The 20,979-nt window shown below is 39.6% G+C and overlaps 2 long non-coding RNA genes across 2 annotated transcripts in view; one reads left to right on the forward strand and one right to left on the reverse strand.

Moving 5' to 3' along the window:
• LOC308058783 overlaps positions 1 to 5,722 on the forward strand; it is a 26,063-nt gene extending 20,341 nt beyond the window's left edge. The window contains exon 5 of the long non-coding RNA XR_013925962.1: positions 3,857 to 5,722. This is a non-coding gene — a long non-coding RNA (uncharacterized lncRNA). The remainder of the gene's footprint in view (positions 1 to 3,856) is intronic.
• LOC308058788 lies at positions 536 to 20,765 on the reverse strand. The gene is made up of 2 exons (XR_013925966.1): positions 4,695 to 20,765; positions 536 to 3,944 (listed from the first exon to the last, which is right to left on the reverse strand). It is a non-coding gene; the product is annotated as an uncharacterized lncRNA (long non-coding RNA).
• Positions 20,766 to 20,979: the final 214 nt, after the last annotated feature.

A 20,979-nucleotide genomic window follows, 5' to 3' on the forward strand; every position in this document is an offset into this window, starting at 1 on the left:
GTGTGCAAAATGGTGTGTAACACTCAATGAGGAAGGTGTTTTGGCAAGAAGTATCAAGAGAGTGCTTTTGTTGAATGAGGAAAAAGGCACAAGGTGAATGTTTAATCTTATGTTATGTTCTTAGGCATCCAAGACAAAATGCGTTACTTAATAGAAAGGCCTTGATACGTTTTACTCCAAATCACTGAACTGTCAGATTGCTGGCTAGTGGTACCTTCTTGGATACAGTATGTTACTTAGAATTTAAGGAGCTTATTAGTAGTTATAGTAGCATTTAAGGAGCTTATTAATAGTTACAGTAGCCAGAAGTTCACTTGTAGCTGGTTTTCATGGGGTTAGAAAGAGATTGAATTGGGCTTGGTGTTGTCATAAACTCTTAACCATAAACCAATAAAACCTGAACATATTTTATATTAGGCTTGGTCTTTGATAAGTCAACTAAAAAATACTGAAATCAAGGAAATGCTCCTTCCTTGATTGGGAACACCCCAATCACAAAAGCACACACCCTTTTTCTTTTTTTCTTTTTATTTAAAAAAAAAAACCACAAAAAACCAAACAACAGCTTTAATTGTTTTTTATGACAGCATTCCTGACTTCTCTGTGTGTGTAGAGAGCCTGCTTCTATGGAATTTCAGTTCTGCATCTTCAGAATCCTTGCATCTTTCTTAGCGGAGCTCTCGCTTTCAGGGGCTTGGGGGGATCTAACGGAGCTGCCTGCATACATGATTCCCAGCTTTTACTGAGGTCTCCTCTGTCTGTCTTTCACCCACAGACCCCATCTTAAAACACAATGATAAAGGTAGGAAAAGCACTCTTGATAACATGACTGTATTAGCTTTATGACTAAAACATAGAGATACAGAGTTTTGTGCAGACACTTCTGGATTTCAGTAGATTTCTGGCTTAGCTATTACTGTTGTTTTTATCTTGGATTTCCTCCTTTCATCCTTTTCCTGTTCTTCAACCCCTTCTCTCACATAGGTCTTCAATTTTATGTGAAAACTGGCATATTCTCCTTACAGACAAAATTATTTTTAATAGCAACATAGAAAATACACAGTTGTGTTCTGTTTGATTTTGTTTGTTTAGTTTAGGGGCACTTTTGGTAGTAAAGTTTTAAAAAAAAAATAAATCAACAACCAAAACCACACACACACCCCAGTCCTGTAATGCATGTGAGGTTTTGTGTTCATGTTGGGGTTGTGTGCATGAATTACCTGCAAGCTCTCTTACTAATGTACTTTCTGCAGAAAATAGCGTAATAGTTCTGTCAAGTCTTCATTTCATGGTGTGTGTAGTTTAATTTTAGAGTGATTTACTTCTGCAACAGAAAAAAAGCTCCATGCTTAAGCTAGAAGCTAAAAACAACAATGCAATTGAGACAGCAGTATGTAGTTAAACACACATAGTTCACAAATGAAGAATTTGGCCTGAACGTACAAATGAGAAGTGTGCTTCCAAAGGTACTAAATGTTGTAGCTCTCTTATTTAAATAATTGCCTTTCAATCTTTATGGTAAATCTACAAATAAGAAGCAGTATTCTGTCTTGCTGGAGAGTATCTTTCATAGTCTTTTCCCAGAAACGTTAAAGGAAACTTTACTGCAGGCTAGCACTTTTGCTTGCATCTATCTTTTTCTTAACCTTTGCCTTCCACACTATGTATATATAGTGGATGTTTTTTCTTTCTCTCTTCCTCTCTTGGATTATGCCTAGCACAGTTTCTTCAGGGGGTGACCAACTGTCACAGCATAACCTTTACAGTTAGGTTTATTTTGACTTTGCATTCAGGTTTTACTTCACCAAGATACTGGATGAGTTGTGCCTATATAATCTAGTTTGCCTGTTTTAGCTGTCTGATTTAAAAACCAAACAAACATAAATAGGAGGGGGGGAAAAAGGGTAAATTTAGCTCTGTGTGTATAAAATATTCTGGAAATGGCTTTTTTTTATAGGGTTTGTACCTAGATAGCTATATAAAAACCTAAGTCTTACTGCAGCTACATGTAAACTGAAACTGGAAAACCTCACTTTAATTGGCACATTTGTAGCAACAGACCCTTCTAGCAGAGGTCGTCCTGCTGTATTATTGTAGGAGCAAAAATAGGAAGGAAGAAAACAAAAACTCACCAAACTTTCCCCCTTTGTGACCTGCCAAACTTTTTTGTGCTTACAGACAGCCCTGTTAATTTACAGAGTTATTTCTTTTTTATCATGAACTGACTAGAAGGCTCGTTAAAATGGAATGGAGTGCTTGGGTCTGTTCTGTATAAGTAGCTTTTGTCTTAATAATTTGGTACAAAAACATTAAAGAAAGCATAATTCAACTTTTTAGGGAACCAGTAAAAGTACGGTACACACTTAAAATGCAGGCACACTTTATAAGAGGAGGATACCTGACAGGGATGTGAGCTCTTGAGTTTCTTGCCTACCTCTTCAAGTAAAGTAGAATGGTCATTCTAGGCTGGGGGCAGATAAACTCCTGCTCTTAATAACAGGTAAGTTACTGTTCTTGATAACAATCATTGTGGGTTTTTAAAATACCTTTCTTGCCCTGAAATGTATTAAGAAGCACTTGTAAATCTGTCTGCTCAAAAACTGTGGCTTGGGTAACCTGCAGAGGTAACAGATTGCTTGAGGACTGATACTTGACAGAAGCTTACTTTAAAATTAGCTTTTATTCTCTTATATATGAAAGTTGGGGTTTTTTTCACATCAGAGGTTTCCAGATGATGATTAGGTTAGAAAATAACCCGGACTTTTTTGTTTTGTTTTGAAGTAAACATCTGCATAATCTTTAGTTCCTCTTATCAGACACACAATTGTTCGTGTCCCATTAAGGTATTATGCACAGTTGACAATAAAGTCCAGAGCTTCACTAAATAAATAGTCAGCTTGGCAATTGAAAAATGTTTTATAAACATTTTGTAGTTCATTAATACAGCTGATGTCAGTACATGAAAACTAGTGTTCAATAAGAAAATTCAGCTTTCAGCATATGTTTTTTATTTCCTTGCAGTATGGTAGACACCTTGGCATAACGTAGCAGCACATAATGGTTTGTGGGTTTTGAAAAGGTGCAGGCCATATTGTGCTGCCTCAAAAATACAAGGATTTCATCATCCTGAAGAGAAATATCACTTATGAATTAGTCAATCTTGTGATGCTGATGTCTGTCATACTTTAGCAGCACGTAAATATTGGTGTTAAGACTGTAAATATCTCCAGTATTAACTGTGCTGCTGAAGTAAGGCTAGCCACTTCTGCATGTGAGTCATGAAAAAAAACATTTAATGTATTTCCTGGTACCTTTTTGTTGTTATAATTTATGTGCTGATTGATTGTGAACACTTTCTTGGCTTTTGTTTATATTTTCACCTATTCATAAACAATATTTAGGACTTCATAGTATCTGATGGTAAATACAGAATAGATGTATATGTATATAATTTTGAATGCTTTGGCTTACATGAAAGCTGAATTTATTAAAGGAGCCATCTCAAGCTACACCTGTCTAACAATGTCTTGGTAAGTGCATTTATTTATATAATACATAAAAAATGGTGTTACTTTAAATGTCAGCATTTCTTTATTAAAAATCTTGAAACTGTTCATTTTTACAGCATGTTCTTAATGAATGGAATTGGGAAATGTCTTGTCATGTTTTTAGCAAGTGAGCACATAAAGCGAAAGTGTCTTCCAAAATTTTTAACAAAAATTATTAAACACTTCATTTCTTAAATCGCTGTCTATAGACAGGTAACAATTTTTATGGTTAGAAGTTTAAATTGTGTATCCGACTGTGAATTTACTTTTTTTTTTCCTTATCTTCCACTAAGATGTTTCTCTTGCAGAGGAATCTTTCATTGAGATGATTGAAATCTCTACAGTGAGAATGGAAATTAATTGGGCTCCTTTCCTTTTAAAAGCTGCATGCAAGAACTGCGGTGAGTCAAATGTAGACTAATGGTTATGTAAATGTCACTAATTTTAGATACAGTCAAGATCTGAAAGTGTGTTTCCTTTTAAGATTTTATTTTCTTCACTATCATGACTCAGTATCACTTGCTAATCTCATTTTATTAGCCCTGGTATATTTTACCATTAAAATACACATGCCTTCTTCAAGTAAGTGCTCATAGATTTAAGTTTATACATCTTATAGATGTTTTAAAAGGCAAAAAAAAAAGCTTATCTGCACTGGGGGGTTGTTTTGACTTCAGGCTTCACAGGCCTGCTACTGGTGTAGTTGCACAAGTATAAACATGATGTAGATAAATATTAATCCAACATACGATAATTCATAAATCTGCATTATTTGACTGCATAGAATTTCAGCCTGGGGTATGTGCTGTTAAAAATCCCACTTTTCTTGTCTGCCCCTGCTGTGGATTTGAACTGGTGAAATTACTGATGGCTAACATTTCCAGTTTGGTTCAAACCTGAGCAGTTCTCAATAGTAAAGCTATGCAGTGTTAGCTAGCCTGCAGCTTTCCATGAAGTAAACGCTTCTGTGTCTACATTTACCTACTACAGGTCTCTTAAGATATGTGGCCAAAATGAGGTTGACTGCTCAGAAAAAATGTGCTATCTGGCTCAAAGTCAGAGAGCTTTCTCACTGAGGTTTCTTTAAGTAGCACTGTGTTGTATTTCCATATCTATAACTGCTTTATACTAAAGACTTGCATATACATTTCAGCCATTTGAAACTTGGACATGCTTGGAAAGACCAGACTCTGTGGGTTACAACAAAAAAAGACATTCTTATTCCACTATTCTCCTCCCTTTAAATGTCACTGATTTTTGTTAGCATGCTGCAGACTACAGTGCTTGCAGAGGGCCATCCATCCTGTTACTCTTGTAAATAGAGTATTTTAATGCATCTAGGCTTTTATGAGTAAGTGTGCATCTAAAGAGCTGGTCAGAAAGATTAGAGAGCATGCAACAAGTAAGTCGATTTGCATGGCTTTGTCAAAGTCTAGTGGCCAAACCGTTTGTTCCCGACTACTTCGTTGTGCCAGTGCAGTCTTTTGTGTGAATAGTGAAACAGACTGCTTCCTTCTGGTTCCTTGTGCAAGCACCTAGAGCTGGCATAAGGGAGGAGGTGGCAGGGAGTGGGACAAAGCAGAAGGGGAAAGGTTGGACTGCCTTGCTTGGTGGCCTGAGCAGCTTAGAACAGTTCAGTGATGTGATAAAATTACCATTTGAGCATTTGCAGAACCAGAGCTGAACTGAGGAACCAAAGTTCCTGTCTGAATTAAGAAGATGACTTCGAGTTCTTATGAAGGCTTAGTCAAATTATTCAGTTCCTAAACCTTTGAAAAGAATGTCATATTTCTTGCATGGTTTTCACTTGCCTTAAATAATATTAGCAATTGTGTTTTCCAGAGGTTTACTTGCATGGGCGGTGCCATGGCCCATGGCTGAATGGAACTCCCTCTACATTGCAGCTCTGGGGTCCTAAGGTTTGTGCTTGATGTAAGAAAGGGAAGCTTGCTTTTTCCTGTTCAGGTGCTTATTTTCTGCTAAGCTGAGGAACTGTATGGGGAAAAAGATGCTTAAATCGTATAAAAGGGAAAGAAAAGATAGGCCTGTATGAAAATAATCTGACACTAGTAGCTGTATAGGAGTGAAGACAACTAGTGAGAGGAGCATGTCTAAGAAAATCCAGTGTTGGAGCTGAGAACTGACAGCGGAAGGACAGATCTGATGAACTGGAAGGTTCGAAGGAGTGGGACAGGTTGGGTAAGTATTGGGGGGTTTTGCTTGTTTCTTGAAATTGGAAGAAGCAACAGCCTGACAGAAGGGATCTGGCCTGAGGCAAAAAGAATGAGTCAGGCTTGGGGAAAGGGGCTTGCACACCTCAGATCATTCCTAATATTCACTAGAGCACTCTGCACTTCAGATCCAGAAGGGAATGCAGACTGTTAAGTAGCGGCTTTCGCTGTAATCTGTGAAATCACTGTTAATTTTATCCCCCTCATTGTATTCCCCGCAGAAGAGGGCAGTCTTATTAGTGCTCTCTGCTACTTCATTAATTTTGGTCCTGAAAAAGAATTCCAAAATATCAGAATAGTTGAGGTTGGAAGGAGAGTTCTGGAGGTAGTCTAGTTCAGACAGGGTCAGGCAGAGCACGTTTCTTGGACTGTGTCTAGTAAGGTTTTGAATATCTTCAAGGATGGAGACTCTGCAACGTGTCCTGTTCAGATAGCATTTCTTGCGTTTCATTTTGTGCCTGTTGGCTTCTGTCGTGTCACTGGACAGAACTGAGCCTGGCCGTGTCGTCTTTACTCTCCACTGGCCCCATCAGGAGGTATTTATAAACTTCAGTAAGATCACACATACACAAGGTTTTTTTTTTTTTCTCCAGGCTGGAGTCCCAGCTTTCTCAGCCTTTCTTCATGTGAAAGGTGCTTCAGTTCTCTCATCATCTTTGTGGAAGTAAATAACATGTTTCAACTAATATGGGAATTGGAGCTCAAAGGAGGAAATGCTTTGGGGGGGAAAAATAAAACACAGTCTTATAACTTAACTGTAAAAAAACATGAAGATCACAAAACAAAACACTATTCAGTTAGATAGATGAGATAACTCCTGCTTTAAGATTCTGCAATCTTCACTTGCCCCCTTGTGTTAGTGTACTATGAAGCAATCTTCATGGTCATACAGAACATGTCATCTAATGATAGGATTGGCCTGGTGTGGTGCTGAGCCAGGGAAGATGTTTGTGGGCTGTGCAAGCAAGAAGCTTGATGCTGCTAGAGGTGCTACACAAATTAATTGGTAAAAAATTCTGTAGGCAATGGAACAAAAGACTGCAAGTAGAGAAAACCATGGTCTTCATGGTTATGTCAAATGAGAATTCCTAGCCAGAAGTGATGTTTATTTTTCTGCCCTTAGTCTCATATGATGCTAAACAAGTTACAGGCCATTGTTTTTGCAGTACTTGTACTCCTCACTTCAGAGGTGTCTGACTTAAGACCCTTGTGTCTGACAGAAACGCTGGCTGTTAACATTTACAGCTGAGCTTCTTAGGAGTTGTCATTTGAATTAAAATACTATGTATTGTTATGTCTGTTGACAGTCTCCTGTCTTAAACAGGGTAACTTAAACTGTTGCATACTACTATAATTTCTACATCTCCATGTCATATTAAAAATAGAGGTAATAGACACTTAACCTTGAAGGGGTGTTGGGTTTTTTTGTTCAAAAAACCCCACATTTGTTTAGTAAGTGTACTACAGTAATGCATTTCCTCATGGAATTTTCTATGGCATTTATTAATTCTGATCTCAGAGGAAGAAGTGAGTATTGTGCATCTTTTAAAGACCAGATCTACAAGCAGCTTTCCTTGTTACCAGCTCAAGCTGAGAAGCCTGAGTTTCCGTGTTGTTGATTCATGACCTGTTTTGACCAGTCCTGTAAACTCCAAAGTACTCCTGATTTGGTCTTATTTTGTCACTGATTCATTTTGCATATATAGCTATTATTATTAAACACTTGTTTGTCCCATTTTTGGAATGTGGTTTCATGAGTAACACTTTCAATATTCTGCAAAATCTTTTATACACTAAAGGTAATGCTCACGTTTGAACTTCAGCATATTTTACAATAATTTACCTGTAAAGATTTATGTTGCACGAAGAATGTACTAGTTAAATTGTAACACTTAATTTCTTATGTACAGTGATAAACACCTTGAAAAATGTAAAGTGACTTACACCTATGTATTTAGGGCTAATACAAGCCAAATTCCAAAGCAGTTTTCTTGGTACCGCATATGGCACACTTCACTGAGAGTGGTTCTGTACTTGGTATTTAGGTATAGAGACCTGAAAATGTTTCAGCTTTTCCTTTTAATCATGTTATCTTGTTATGTATTGAGGGAAGTCTCTCCTAATCAGGTAGCAATACTAGCAGTAACGATTGAAGTTTGAAATGTTAGACTCCCTTTATGTTCTTCATCACCACCTCCTGTCACAGAAGTCAGAAGAAATGATTGGTAGAAATATTGTGAGCTACTATTTTACCAGTTTAATTTGAAGCAGAGCAGCAATTCTTTTGAACAAACAAAAAGTTTTGAATGTGTTTGAAGGAAAACTTAGGTCTGAGATGTATATGAATCTCCTTTCTAAGTGTGTATCAGAAGAAAACGTTCAACTATAAACACAAATAAAAAATTATGGAGAAAATTCAGTGGCACAAGTGAGATCATTTATCTTTCTATGAGGGGGCTAATATCACTTGGACATTACTTTTTCACTCTGAACAATTTATTTCTGTTGAAATCTATTTGATGGCTCTCAGGTGCAACAACTCAATATTTTTTCTGATTTTGATGCACCTGTAATAGCTTAGAGTTAGTAAGTCTAATGAAATTTATCTAATATTTCTTCCATCTCGTAATGTAAAATTTGAACCCTATGCTTAAATGTTCTGAAATTAACAAATTTAGTTATAGCAGAATTTATCCAGTTTGAATCTTCAATCTTAAGTATACAGTGCTGAGCAGCTAGAGATGACTGACTTAGCTGCTGTTGAGAGATGGTAATAATATATCCATAATGTTTTCTTCTGCTGTTTGTAGCCATAGGAGACAGCCATGGGTAGAAAGTTCACATTTCCCTATGGTTTTTGCAGGGCAAGCATGTGGCTTTCTTACCTATAAAGGAACCTTCTGTCAGCAGCTTTTACACTTTTAAGTGGTTTTAAAAGTAAAACACTTCGGAGTCTCTCATAAAATACTCAAAAAAACCCCCCACACCCTTAAGTATGATAATATTTGGACTATATAAGGCATAAAATAAAGAATACAAAGTCTCAAATGTATATGCTTTTCTTAATATTTTGTTGAAATAAAGGCAAAAGAGAAGCTTGAGGGGTTACATTATTGCACCAGCTAGAATAGTAAAGAATAATACACGACTATGGTTCTACAGTCCTGTGTGATTCTCAAGCCAGAGGAGTTTAGGACTGACAGAGTCTTCCTGTTTCCTTCAGTATTAGCCCAGCTCTGATATTTCCACCGTGCTTTCACTGATTGACTTGGGGTTAGTTTTCGGTAGACTCAGCCAGCTGAAATGTGCTTGCTGTGTGAGCAACAGTACTGGCACCAAGGAAAAGTTCCTTCTGCTCTTGAGAATGGCAGTCCAGTATTAATTTCCATTGCTGAAACCAATGTAGGGAATATTCAGGGCCTTATTTTTCCTTTCTTGATGGTCCTGCAGACAGGCTTTGTCTAGCTGCTGTTCAAATCGGTATCAAAGGGGCTAAACAACATCTTGGTCTACCTCTTCCCTTCTACAGAAGATTGGTATCTACATATGAAACTAACACAAAAATTCACATACAGGTATAGCTTCTTAGCATATGGAAACAGCTGTGACAAACCTTTCCCATCATCAAGGCAACATGAAAATCTTCCTCTTTTTCCTATAAGCAGTATCTGTTATTTTCAGACATACCAATAAATATGTGAAGTATATTATCTGTTTATATATAACAAAACTTAAGACGCAAAATAAGAGATCTCCAGTAGTATCGGACAAAGATGAGAAAGAGCTCTACTGTTTTGCAGGTGTGAAATCTGTTAAATTACCTGTGTGACAACCAGTTTTAGGAAGTGTGTGTGGCTGGTAGGCTGTACAGTCAGAAAAAGGGTTTCACTGCAGGTTCGCTAGCATCGTGTAGCCAGACAGCCCCCTGTTGGTTGTGGTGGTGTGGAGGTTCCAGAAATGAATTCTGCTTGAATTCAGTAATTTATTGCACACAACAAGCTACTTTTGTTTTCATTCCCATATCACAAATAGAGAAAACGGGGGGAAATTGTGTGCACTTATAAAAATTATCTTTCTATCAAGTTTTATCCCTCTTGTGTATCAAATAAATGTTAAAGCTTGGAGTATCTGCACTGTTCCTTAATGTCTTTGTAGAAGCTTATTTTTGAAGAGCTGCAGCGAAAATGTAAAACAGTACTTTGTCCCTGTGATCTAAACTTTAATACCACATTTACAGCCTGGCTAGTGCAAAGTATTTCGATGAATTTCTATCAAGAATGCAGGTAATAGGCTTTAAAACAAAATTTGTAAGATAGCAGTGAACTAGCCCAGATAGAGGCTCCAGGCTTATTTAATGACTGGGATTCTTGCAGGCACATCTATGAGAGCTTCTACTATTTAGCAAGGTACAGGTTTTACCAAGAGGCTTGGGGTTTTTTTTTATTTGTGTTTGCTTTGCTTTAATCTGTTCTTTGGTATGTGATCTAAGTTGCTACCAAAGCAACTAGTTGCTTACTTCCAGTTTATGTTTGAGTTAACAACCCATGTGTTAAGAACCCAAAATTCTTGTTCTTTAAACCAGTCGTCTAAAATATTGGAAAATTGAAGGACACTTATGAAGTATTATGTTGTTTTGATTTTTTAAAAAGTGTTTTAAAGGGAACCTAAAATCTGCCTTGCAAACAGTCACTGTATATTAGTGTGGTGATGGAATGTTCCAGGTATTGTATGAATGTATGCAAGCAGTTATTGTCTAGAATCTGTCATGTGTCCATGATTAAAAGGCACTGTTTGTGGTGGAAATGGGTGACCCAAGGAAAGTTTCCTGGAAGGACTGTCCTGTCGTAGAGGCACAGGGTCTTCTGCTCTGAAATAAACAATACAGAAGTGATCTCTTTCTGCCTCAGGTATGGCCTAGGTAATAAAGGCTCATCTTCATTTGAGGAATTTGTGGTGGAAAATCCATAGCTGTAACAATAGTAGAGAAACGGATGTGAAAATTAATCTTCTACCACAACACAGAACAGAAGAGCAGCATGATGCCGAGACAGCCAAAGTGCTTAAGGACTCTGCCTTCTCCCCCCCCCCCGCCCCCCTCCTTTGGTACACATAAAAAACCTGACTGTAATCAGATATCTTAGAACAGTTGGCAAAAACAACAGAGGGTAAGGATACATGCTGTGATTGAATAGGAGGGAATGGCAGAGACGGGGACAGGCCAAAGAGCTGCTTAAAAAATGTGATGACTTGCTGAAATCCATCAGAAGAGTTTAAGAAACTGGCTGAAGCAGCCTCAAGGTGAGGGGACTTTTCCACAAAACAGAAAACAGAAGCTCGAAGGGATTCGGTTCACATCTTCTGCTTCTGAAAAAGTGCCCAGTGGAAGTTGCCCACAGATGTTCCCCATCTTTCTTGTTAAATCAAGGGTATGTGGAAAAAAGAAGTCACAAAACGGTTTTGTTCAAAGATTGTTGGCAGTGATAACTCTTGCCATTAGCAGATGAAAGCAAGCTGCAGGTAGGATTTCAAAGGGTAGTGGAATTTGCTTTTATTGGACTAACTGTGCTGTTCCTTGCAAGTTCCATATTTTCCTGAGATGTTTCCTGAAGTAACAGTAAAATGCGCATACAATAAATATAAGCGCCCATTAAAGCTCACTAAAGGAATACTTTGTGTTTCTAGTAGATGAACACTGAGATAACTGAATATTTGTGAATTGCATCACAGGCCTCTATTATGCCAAAGTTCTGGGGTTTATTGCTGTAGAGAGCACCAGTAAAGGTGGCTTTAAACTGCTTTGTGCCCCAACTTTCTCTAAAACTGCTGAAGAGGGAAAGCAGGGAGCAACTAGCAGCGTTAAAGAACTTTATGGCTGTTCGGCAACCAGCAAGGGGATTTTTCCTTCAGTCTGCCCTCAAGCTATTTTTTTTTTTCTATGCTTAAAGAGGCACTCTGAGGTTTTTTGGGGTTTTTTTGGACAGGAAGGTTTACAGTCTCCCTCGCAAATTAGTGGCATTGATAAGAGCCTATTCTGGGTTGAAGAAGATTCAAATAACTTACCCCGATCAGAAAAATTACCACCTTTTCCTTTTCTTAGGAGTGGTTACTTACTCCATTTGCAAATTAGGATTAAACTGTAGCACTTTCTCATGGTTCTTGTCTAGTAACTTAGAACATGCAGGTTGCTTGCAGACCTGTGATATTGTGATACCGTTATTTTATGCTTATTCAGGCATAAAGTACCCTGAGAAAGGCACTACCTTATGCTATCTCAGTCTCCTCTAAAACTACCTTTTTCTCTAGCTGTGAGCAGTCGTCCAGGACAGTGGATATTTCTAATGGTAACTGACAATTTCTTAACTATCTCTTTATTTTTTCAAATTTATTTCAAAGTTCTTGTAAAAATAGCACCTGGTCCTGGTGATTTGTAGTGTTTGAGTTTCTCAGGCTGCCAGCAGGCTCTTTTGAGATGTCTAGGCTTGGAAAACTGATTCCCCATAAAGCATGTCCTTGCGATAGGAATTTCTCTGTCACCCTCTATATTAAAACCAAATAATTTATATTGAGCTGCTTTATGCCAGTTTCTTTCATCCTCCTCTTGGTGGTATATAGATAAAACCAAAAAACCTCCTGGATTCTAGTATCTTTAAGAATACTTGGAATTATTCTCCATGTGTGTGTTCATGCACTGGCACACAGGTGCTGCATGTGGACGCTGGTACAGCTGATACTCCGCTATGGGAGAAGTTGTTCAGCATCACCTGTGAAAGCCGTAACTGCGTGTCTTTGTGCAAAAGCAGTGTTAATCCTGCCATCCCCTCATCCTTCGCACTACAGGTGGCTACAGATAGAGCTTTTCATTAGTCGATGATCCACCAGGTAGTCTTTCATTATTTGCTAATTTATACCTATATTAACACTTATATAGCGGTTCAGATGGGGTTTAGTTTTAGAAATAATAGCATTTCTGTTATTTTTTTGTTGGAGAAACTACTTTAGCCTAGGAAGAATTCCATATCGGTGCATACCCCGTGAATGAGCATGACCTCCCTAGGATTCAGACACTGTGTGATGTGGTAGTGTCATGAAAGACTATCCACACAGGATACATTTTACTTGGCCTGATGAGCATCACATGAATCTTCTCGGAAGACTGAGCGAGCAAAACATCTTGTCTCAAGATGTCACAAGTGATACACCTGGCCTCTGGTTCCAGCTTGCCTGAGCAGGAACACTGAGAAGGACCAGAACTCTTTTGCCACTCCCACTGCTGACAGCCTAGGGCCAGAAAATCTTCTAACATGGCTAAACCTTGATTAGAGGGTGACACAAGGGACAGAACATTTGCAAAGCATCCAGATTTTCTCCCACATAAATTCTTCTGAAGTTAAGTATGGCTCAAACCGGGAACGCCAGGCTGTCCAATGATGCAGAGTTGAAATTACCTTGAATATTTCATGGTACCTGGTCTGCAGTTCTTGGATGCCTCAGCAGCCATGATGCTAGAGGAGAAATTATCAGGAACAATGACAGCAAAATTAATTTTGACAAGATAAATTAGCTTTGGATCCTTCAGCTGCAAACAGACAGAGCAATCCAGCATCCTACTGTCAAATCAGGTTCAGAATCACCCCTTACAAGCCTCCATGGATGTCCAGCCTTCGGTATTGATTCAACCATTCTCTACTGGTACTGAGAGGTCATTTTCTGAAAGTTCCCAGAATCCTGTAGAGCTAGTTACATAGAAAATATTCTTGTGGTTGGTCAGAACCAGAAGAGGACTGAAAGGTTCTTCTGTAAGGTTCTCTTTAGCTGAGCATCCTACACTAGGTAGAGAGGTCAGGTGTGGTTCACACCAGGGTAGCTTATAGAGATGGGAACTTCCTGTATTCTTCAGCATCTTTGTATTCTCATTAATGTTTCTTGAATGCCAAGGGTCCTTGAGGTGCCACCCAGAACCTCAACTTCAGCCTTCAAGGAAAGCCTGTTCTTGCTGTGTCACCAGTTATCATAGTGGCATCCATGACCACGTTTCATGCTCTGTTTCTCACCAGAAGGCAGCTCCTGACTCAGTACTTGCATCCAGTGAGTACAAAACCTTCAAAGATCCAATGGCAGGATGGGTTTACTAAATACCAAACCTGTTCCTAAATGCCATCAGACCAGAAAATTGTCTTGAGACAGCCTTCTCTGGAAAGCAAACTGCCCCCAGTAACAGCAAAAATGGTCACTTAGTGCAAAAGGAAGATGTAATTTTATCTCTGTGGCAGAAAGAGCTGGAAATGAGGGTCCCAAGTGGAGTATTATTAATTAATATTGCAAATACTAATTTAGAATTATAAAAATTGCCATGGACATCTAGGGAGGAATTTAGATATAGTGCAGCTGAGACCATTTAAGGCAATAGCTATGTTTGCAGAGACAGACGTCTTTATAAAGGCAGCTTCTTCGTGCATTTTCTGAAGTAGACAAGGTTGTGCACAGTATTCCTAGGTCCCCAAGAGAGTAAACACAAGTTCCCAAGCACAGGCTTTCCAACAGACAGACCTACACGTGCTCCAGCAAAGCAGCACAAGACCTAAAGGGAAAAAAAAACTACTTCTTTGTGTGTAGCAGTTCACCCGCTTCTTTCATCAATGTGGCAGAGAATATACTCCTTTACCTATGGAAAAGAGGCCCCACTTTATCTTTTAAAAAGAGAAGGGGAAAGGTGGTAATGCCTCAGTTCCAGTACAGTGCTTGCTTTGGCTGTCCGAGATCTCAAGAGATGTGAATAAATCCATCTGAAAGATCAGATACGGGTGATGTTTTCAGCCAGCGGGTTTCCATTACCAGGTTGAAATGCCCTGCTCTGAGCCTTCAGGACAGTTATTTCCACAGTGTTACCTCCTCAGCCGGAGGGAGCTGTGTGGTCTTTGTAGTCGTTGCCTCCAGCAGAAGACCTGTGTGCTTATTGCCGCTTGTTTCAGAAGAACAGAAACGCACATATTCATACCCTGAGCACTCCGTGTGTGATCCCCTGAGCGCTGTCGTTAGATCCTTCTCTCATGGCTGTATCTTAGTGCTGGGGATAGACAAGAAGTCAGTATAGATCCCTTTGCAGAACATAGATGATCACAGCCATAGCAGACAGGTGTCCCACTAGCCTTGTGTGACCACGTGATGTTCAGCTTTTCTGTTCAGCCTCAAAGCTTACCTCAGAAGTGCAGTGAGAGCATGGGTCAGGCTTTCAATAGCTAAGCGTGAGAGACTGCACAGCACAGCTTATACGGGCAAGCTACAGCCAGCGGAGCAGCCGCACCAGTGCCCCTGTGCCGGCTGGTGCATTTTCCAGCCAAGTTCTGCAGGCAGTCTCTGAAATGAGAGATGAGTCTAGCAAAAAGATGATCTTTTGCCCATCCTTTTCCACTTGTATCCATAGAGATTTCAGGACTGAGTATGAACACTAGTGAACTCTGGGTTGCACTAGCACACTTGTCAAAGAAAACTTACTCAATAACAGCAGAAAACGTGGTTAGCCTAACCAAAGGTGGGAGGAGGATCTCAGTTACATCAGGGGCCGTGCAGTTGCCGTTTTTCATTTACATTCTTGACATGGCCAACTAATCATTAAGCCATTAATGTGTCCCAGGGATCCACAGTTTACTAAGCCATCTTCAGATGACAATGTTTTGAACAACCATAGGAAAATTATGTGGCTTAAGGATCAATTTGGAGATGGAGAAAACATAATGTAAACCAGTCTGTTCCAGAAGTTACATTTCCAGTTTGTGGAAAATCAGGAGCTTACTAATAGGGTTACTGTTCACCATGCTGCAACTGGAATTGAAGCAAAGGCCACCAACAGGACATGCCCAGTAAGTACCTAGGTGTGTAACCCCAGCGCCGCCAAAGCAGTGCTGGTGTTCTGATCTTCAGACTTTGTCTGTTCGGCCACCAAAAGCTTAGCTTCTGTTTCCTGATGTGAGGTATCGACATGATTAACCCATCTTATGTCTGGATCCTGCAATGTTTCACTTCATAGCACAGACACAGAAATGACCTCCGAGAGAGAAATTTTGTTCTTCAGGTATGCAAACTATCGATATATGAAACATCCCTATAGTCTCATGAACTTTTATGTCTCCCATCTAAGTCACTCTGTGCCTTTTCTGTGTTCCTTCACCAGCTATCACCCACCCATTCATTCAGCCCTGTAAGATGTGCTTTTCCTTGTCTGGTGGCGTTGAAATTTATGACAGCTCTGTTAACGATCCATCCTTCAATAGTTGTGTCTCTTCGGTCCCACAAAAGCAGGGACTCTTTCCAGCCAAATTTTACTCATTAACCCCCTCTGTAATGGGAAAGAAGTGAGTTTGCTGCCTTCTGTGGATTCTGCCTGTCCTTATCAGGGAGCCTTTTACGCTGTTCCACCAGCGACCAGGCTGAGGAGCAGGCTGAAGGCATAGTAGAAAGACATAAAGTTTAAAGGACAGAAGGATCAGCATGCCTTCTGTTTGTCGTGGAATACACCATTGTAAACAAAACGCTATGTCAGCAATTATTTTATTACTCAGTTTAGTTATCACTGGGGAACAAGACCAAAAGCCATAGACCAGCCTTCTCTGAAGGCCTTCAATGAAAGCTACAAACTGCCTTTGAAATTCAAAGAAAAGCGTTCCTGGCTGACTCCAAAGTACTAGTAAAACCCCCAGACTTGGTGTTTGCAATCTATTGCTTTTTTTCCCAATAGAGAATCAGGATGGAACAATGTTGCAATGTTTAATTCTTCACAGTTTCAGCAAGCACTGGGCTGGCTGGTGTAGCAGAAACTTGCTTAGAAAGCAAAGCGCTAAATTCATTCTCTACACCAGACTTCGAACGCCTTACTGTTTCCAACCTTTAGGGCTACATTCATCATCTTTCTGACCAGAAAGAAGCCACCAATTATTGAACCATTACATTAGAATGGAAACGGAGTAGAGCTGGAGGAAGGAATCTTGGAAAAATTTACACATCGGATCACACTTCAGGGGGTTATTTCAGCAGAAACTACGTGACGGTCTAGAAAACTGACATTCTTTTTTTTTTTTTTTTTAATAGAAGTCAGATTTATTTGTATTTTATACGATGACTAGTGATTTACATCCCACCCACCCATTTGAGAATATTCAGGGCTCCAGGCATATCTCCAGCCAGTTCCAGACTATTCAAATCATTGTTGGTACGTCCATTTACTAGTCACAACAAGGCCTTCTGTGACTAATTATGGCCTGACTGCAGCAGGAGAGGCAGCTTCAAAGAATGGGAATCTTCAGACACACTAGCAGTTCCCTTGGTTCCCAAATTCTTTATTTATGTGGATTACATTGAGTTGACAGATTTAACTGGGCTGTTGAAGATACGGTCAAAGAAGCAGAGTCACTCCCTTCCCTTTTATTGTTTTCTGAAGGCACAACAGTCATACGCATCTGTCACTCGAGAGAGGAAGTTCTCCATCACTGGGCTTCGTTTGGGCTTTTGTGTGCTGTTCCAGTAGCATCTGGGAATGGATCAATATAATATTTGGTAGGGAGTCGTAGTGCCTTGTGATGCACTGTAAATCTTTTATTGTAGATACTCCTACCATTTATTGTTGAAAATCGATAAAAATAAACCTTGTAAAGTTAAAGCCTGGCAATGGTTCAGCACAAATCAAAGGGGAGGAGTAAAGAGGCAATGAGTCTCCCTCCCCCTCTTGGATAGCTCCCAGCTTGTTTCCCAATGAATATTCAATAACAGTTTCCAGCAATCTGGAAACAAATTATTTTATTTTTTTATTATTATTCAAAGTTATGAACACTTTGTTGTGATCTCAAGCGGGACTTCAGATCCGCTTTGGCAGCGTTCTGGTGGCGAAGTCAGCTGTGGATCAAAACAAAGTATTGCCCACATTGTGTGTTGGATTTACTTTAGACTTGCCTTCCTGAGACAGACAAAAGCACATCATCCTTGCTTAGCTCAGATTAAGAGTTATTCCTGAGCACTGGAAAACTGTAAACCAACTAAAATAGGTAAAAACAAAATAGAACATCCCAGTGTGGTGAAATGTTTCTCCAAAATCAGAACAGAAGTTACTACCCCTGTTTGCAAGCCTGTAGAAGCAGGGCAGGATGCAATTACTCCAGCATCATTCTTTTGCCTTATGGCTATTAGTTCCTTATATACTGCATCTTCGTGTGGAGTCTTCTACTATTTCCATGAGATTCAATTATGCAGGGAAGTTAGAAATGGTTTGGAATTATTTAGTAAAGGGGAAAATGTCCCAGTACTATGGCCAGCACTAAGAGATAAGTCTTTTTTTAGTCTAAACATAGTACCAATTGCAATAGCTTTATTTAAACATCTATTCTTAACCAACTATATAATCTTACAAGCACTGACTGCAGAATCTATGAGTGGAGTGACTGCACTTCCTAAAAGAACTAAAGAAAAAAAAAACCCTCATGAATTGTCATATTGACATCCATACCAAAAAACCAGGAAGGTATTTCACATCAGACTCTCTCCTTCCTGGTATCAGCAGGTTACTGAAGAATTTAGGGGGTTAAATAAATGACCTGTCACCAGAAGAGCTAAGAAGGACATAAGAGAACTTTCCAGCGTGTGAAGAAGCAGACAAAAAGTTACTCAAAAGCACAAAAAAGTAACAAAGTACTACAAAAGGAAAAAGAACACGGTGCAAGAACAGGGGTTGGAAGAAGTGTGGTGTCTCCATCCCGTCGGGATATCCAGCAGGCACCACAAGATTGCATTGGTAAAGCCCTTGACACTCTTGAGTATAGAAATACAGGATGAAATTCAACTATAAAGGAGGGAAAAGTGATTAACTTAAGAAAGAAAATGTAAGACAAATTAAGTGGTGTCTTTCTGAATCATCTGCCTTATGCAAATCCAGCAAGTCATCATTTCTTTCTAGATGATCTACTTCTGCAATGTGAACTGCCCCCCATGTAGGGCAGAAGGATGGTGTTACCTTCCTGTTTAGTTTCCTTTCCCTCTAGTGATCTTCCTGTTCTGGCAGTCTGCTTGTGTGTTAAAAAGCCTGAGAGAGCTCACCGCTCGCTGTAAGTGAGCGACAGCACTCCGGCAGTCAGTTCCTAGCATCTCAGGCAGCGCAACAGTTTGCTGTATGCTTTTGCTGAATCCAACGAAAAATAAAAAGGCAAATACAGCAGTACTGAGATCAGCAAATTTTGCAGCTTCCCAGGAAAAAAGAATTCTCTTGAGAAAGTTGGCAAGGACTTGAAGAAGTGGATCATGTCAGGGATCGCAAGATCCAACTTCATTAGAAAAAAATGTCTGAATTTTCAAAATCCCATTCGTATTTAATCAAAAATAGAGCTAGATGTGAGCAATCAGAGCTCCTGGTTCTGTCATGTAAAAGCATGACCAAGCCGCCTACAATACCCTTCTAATCCAGCAGAAATCGTGTGGTGAGATACCAGAGCTGACTTGCCTGCCAAGATTTGGGTGAAAGGACTCAGTTTAACATGTAAAGTGGTTTTGACCAGAAGGCTTTTAAGGTCACTCAGACTCATAGCTAATCTGGGCTCCCGTCACCCAAATTCACTTCTACTTGTACAGCCGCTACCTTCTGGGGACGTGCGGCGGTGCGAACCGCTCTGCTGCTGCTGCAGCACACAGCCTGCTCGCCGCTGCATCCCTCGGGATGGGATGGGCACCTCGGGAGGGAAGCGTGGTGAAAATACTGACAACTCCTTCTTCCAAATAACTGCTCCAGTGCCTGTGGGATACGCTGCATGCCGCTCCAAAGAGGGCACAGAAAAATTGCCATCCTGGTTCAGCAACACTTTACGGTAACATAAATAATCTTACAGCAGCTACTTAGGCCAGCTGAAGAACCTCCTAGTAAACGTCCTATTTTTACATTAATTCACCTACAAACAAACATACTTGCACCCCTTCCTCCGTGATTACTGCCATTTAGTTGTAGCTTGAAGCTACAACACCTGTAGCTCTACTATCGCTGCTTCCACATTCTGTATGAAGAAACCCAGGAAGGTGCTTTCCTTTGAAGAACCAGCTTAATACCAAATTATCATCAATTAAAAGTCACTGTTATCCTACTGGTCTTAGTCAGCCACTCAACAAATTTCCATCAGGTTATCGACACAAATGCTCTCAAACTTATTCAAGCAGCTATCAATTTAAAAAAAAAAAAACCACACATAAAAATAAAGCATTGTGTAAGAGCCTAGTCCTGTTCTCTGCAGGTACACAACTGACAGGAGGTGGCATTTCTCAGTTCAGTGCTAAGTAAGAATAAAAGCTAGAAGAACTTTAAGAACCCCGATTTGCTGATGGTCATGTGTTTTGCTTCAAAAAGACGCATAGTCCCACAGTGCGCCGTTACACAAGGTGAAGGTAAAGTACGGATGGTACTTTACAGGACAGGAACTTGCACTGGTATAGTTTTCCAGAGTCAAAACATTACGTTTATGGAGTTACGTTTGTGCTGAATAAAAACTAACCCACAAGGGGAACCAGAAAGTGTTCAGCACTGGCCCATCACAAGTTGCAACTGAAACAGTTCTACCAAATACTCATTTTGCCAAAGCCATGGAGCATGAGTGATGGCATAGGTTAAAACTCCAGGACTTTTTAAAAAATGGAAATATTTCATATTTTCTTTCACTTTATTAAAAAAAAAAAAAAAAGAAAAAAGAAAAGAAAAAAGTAATCCAAACTTCAGTTTTTAAGGTGGCTGCTACAGCAAGGAAAATAAACTCACTGTTGTAGGTGAAGTAGCCTAATTTTGTTACTACAAGGCATTCTGAAACTAGTCTCACTTCGTTTACACTGCTGCTATCAGCAATCATCTAAGGTGTGATGGTTAAATAGAGCTTCAAGTTCATTTATTTTTCTTTCCTCTGTAAGAAGTTGTCACTTTTGTCTTGTTTTGTGTCTTGTCACTTTTCTTGCTATTATTCATCTCTTCATCAACAATATTTCAGTTTTATCCCAGTTTGAGGAATGGGAACTTTTCTGGCAAGGTCAGTACCTGGACCTTCAAATGAACTTGGAAAACAAGTAGTGTTGTCTTTGTAGTACAACAACCTGTCTGGACAGTCATCCCATACAGCTTGTCTGCTGTGTCACCCAAATGTGACATCAGCAGTTTGACCTCAAAGTCCACCATGACAGGCCTTCTGACACAG

This window comes from Falco punctatus (genome assembly GCF_963210335.1).
Source record: "Falco punctatus genome assembly, chromosome: 2".
NCBI classification, from domain to species: domain Eukaryota; kingdom Metazoa; phylum Chordata; class Aves; order Falconiformes; family Falconidae; genus Falco; species Falco punctatus.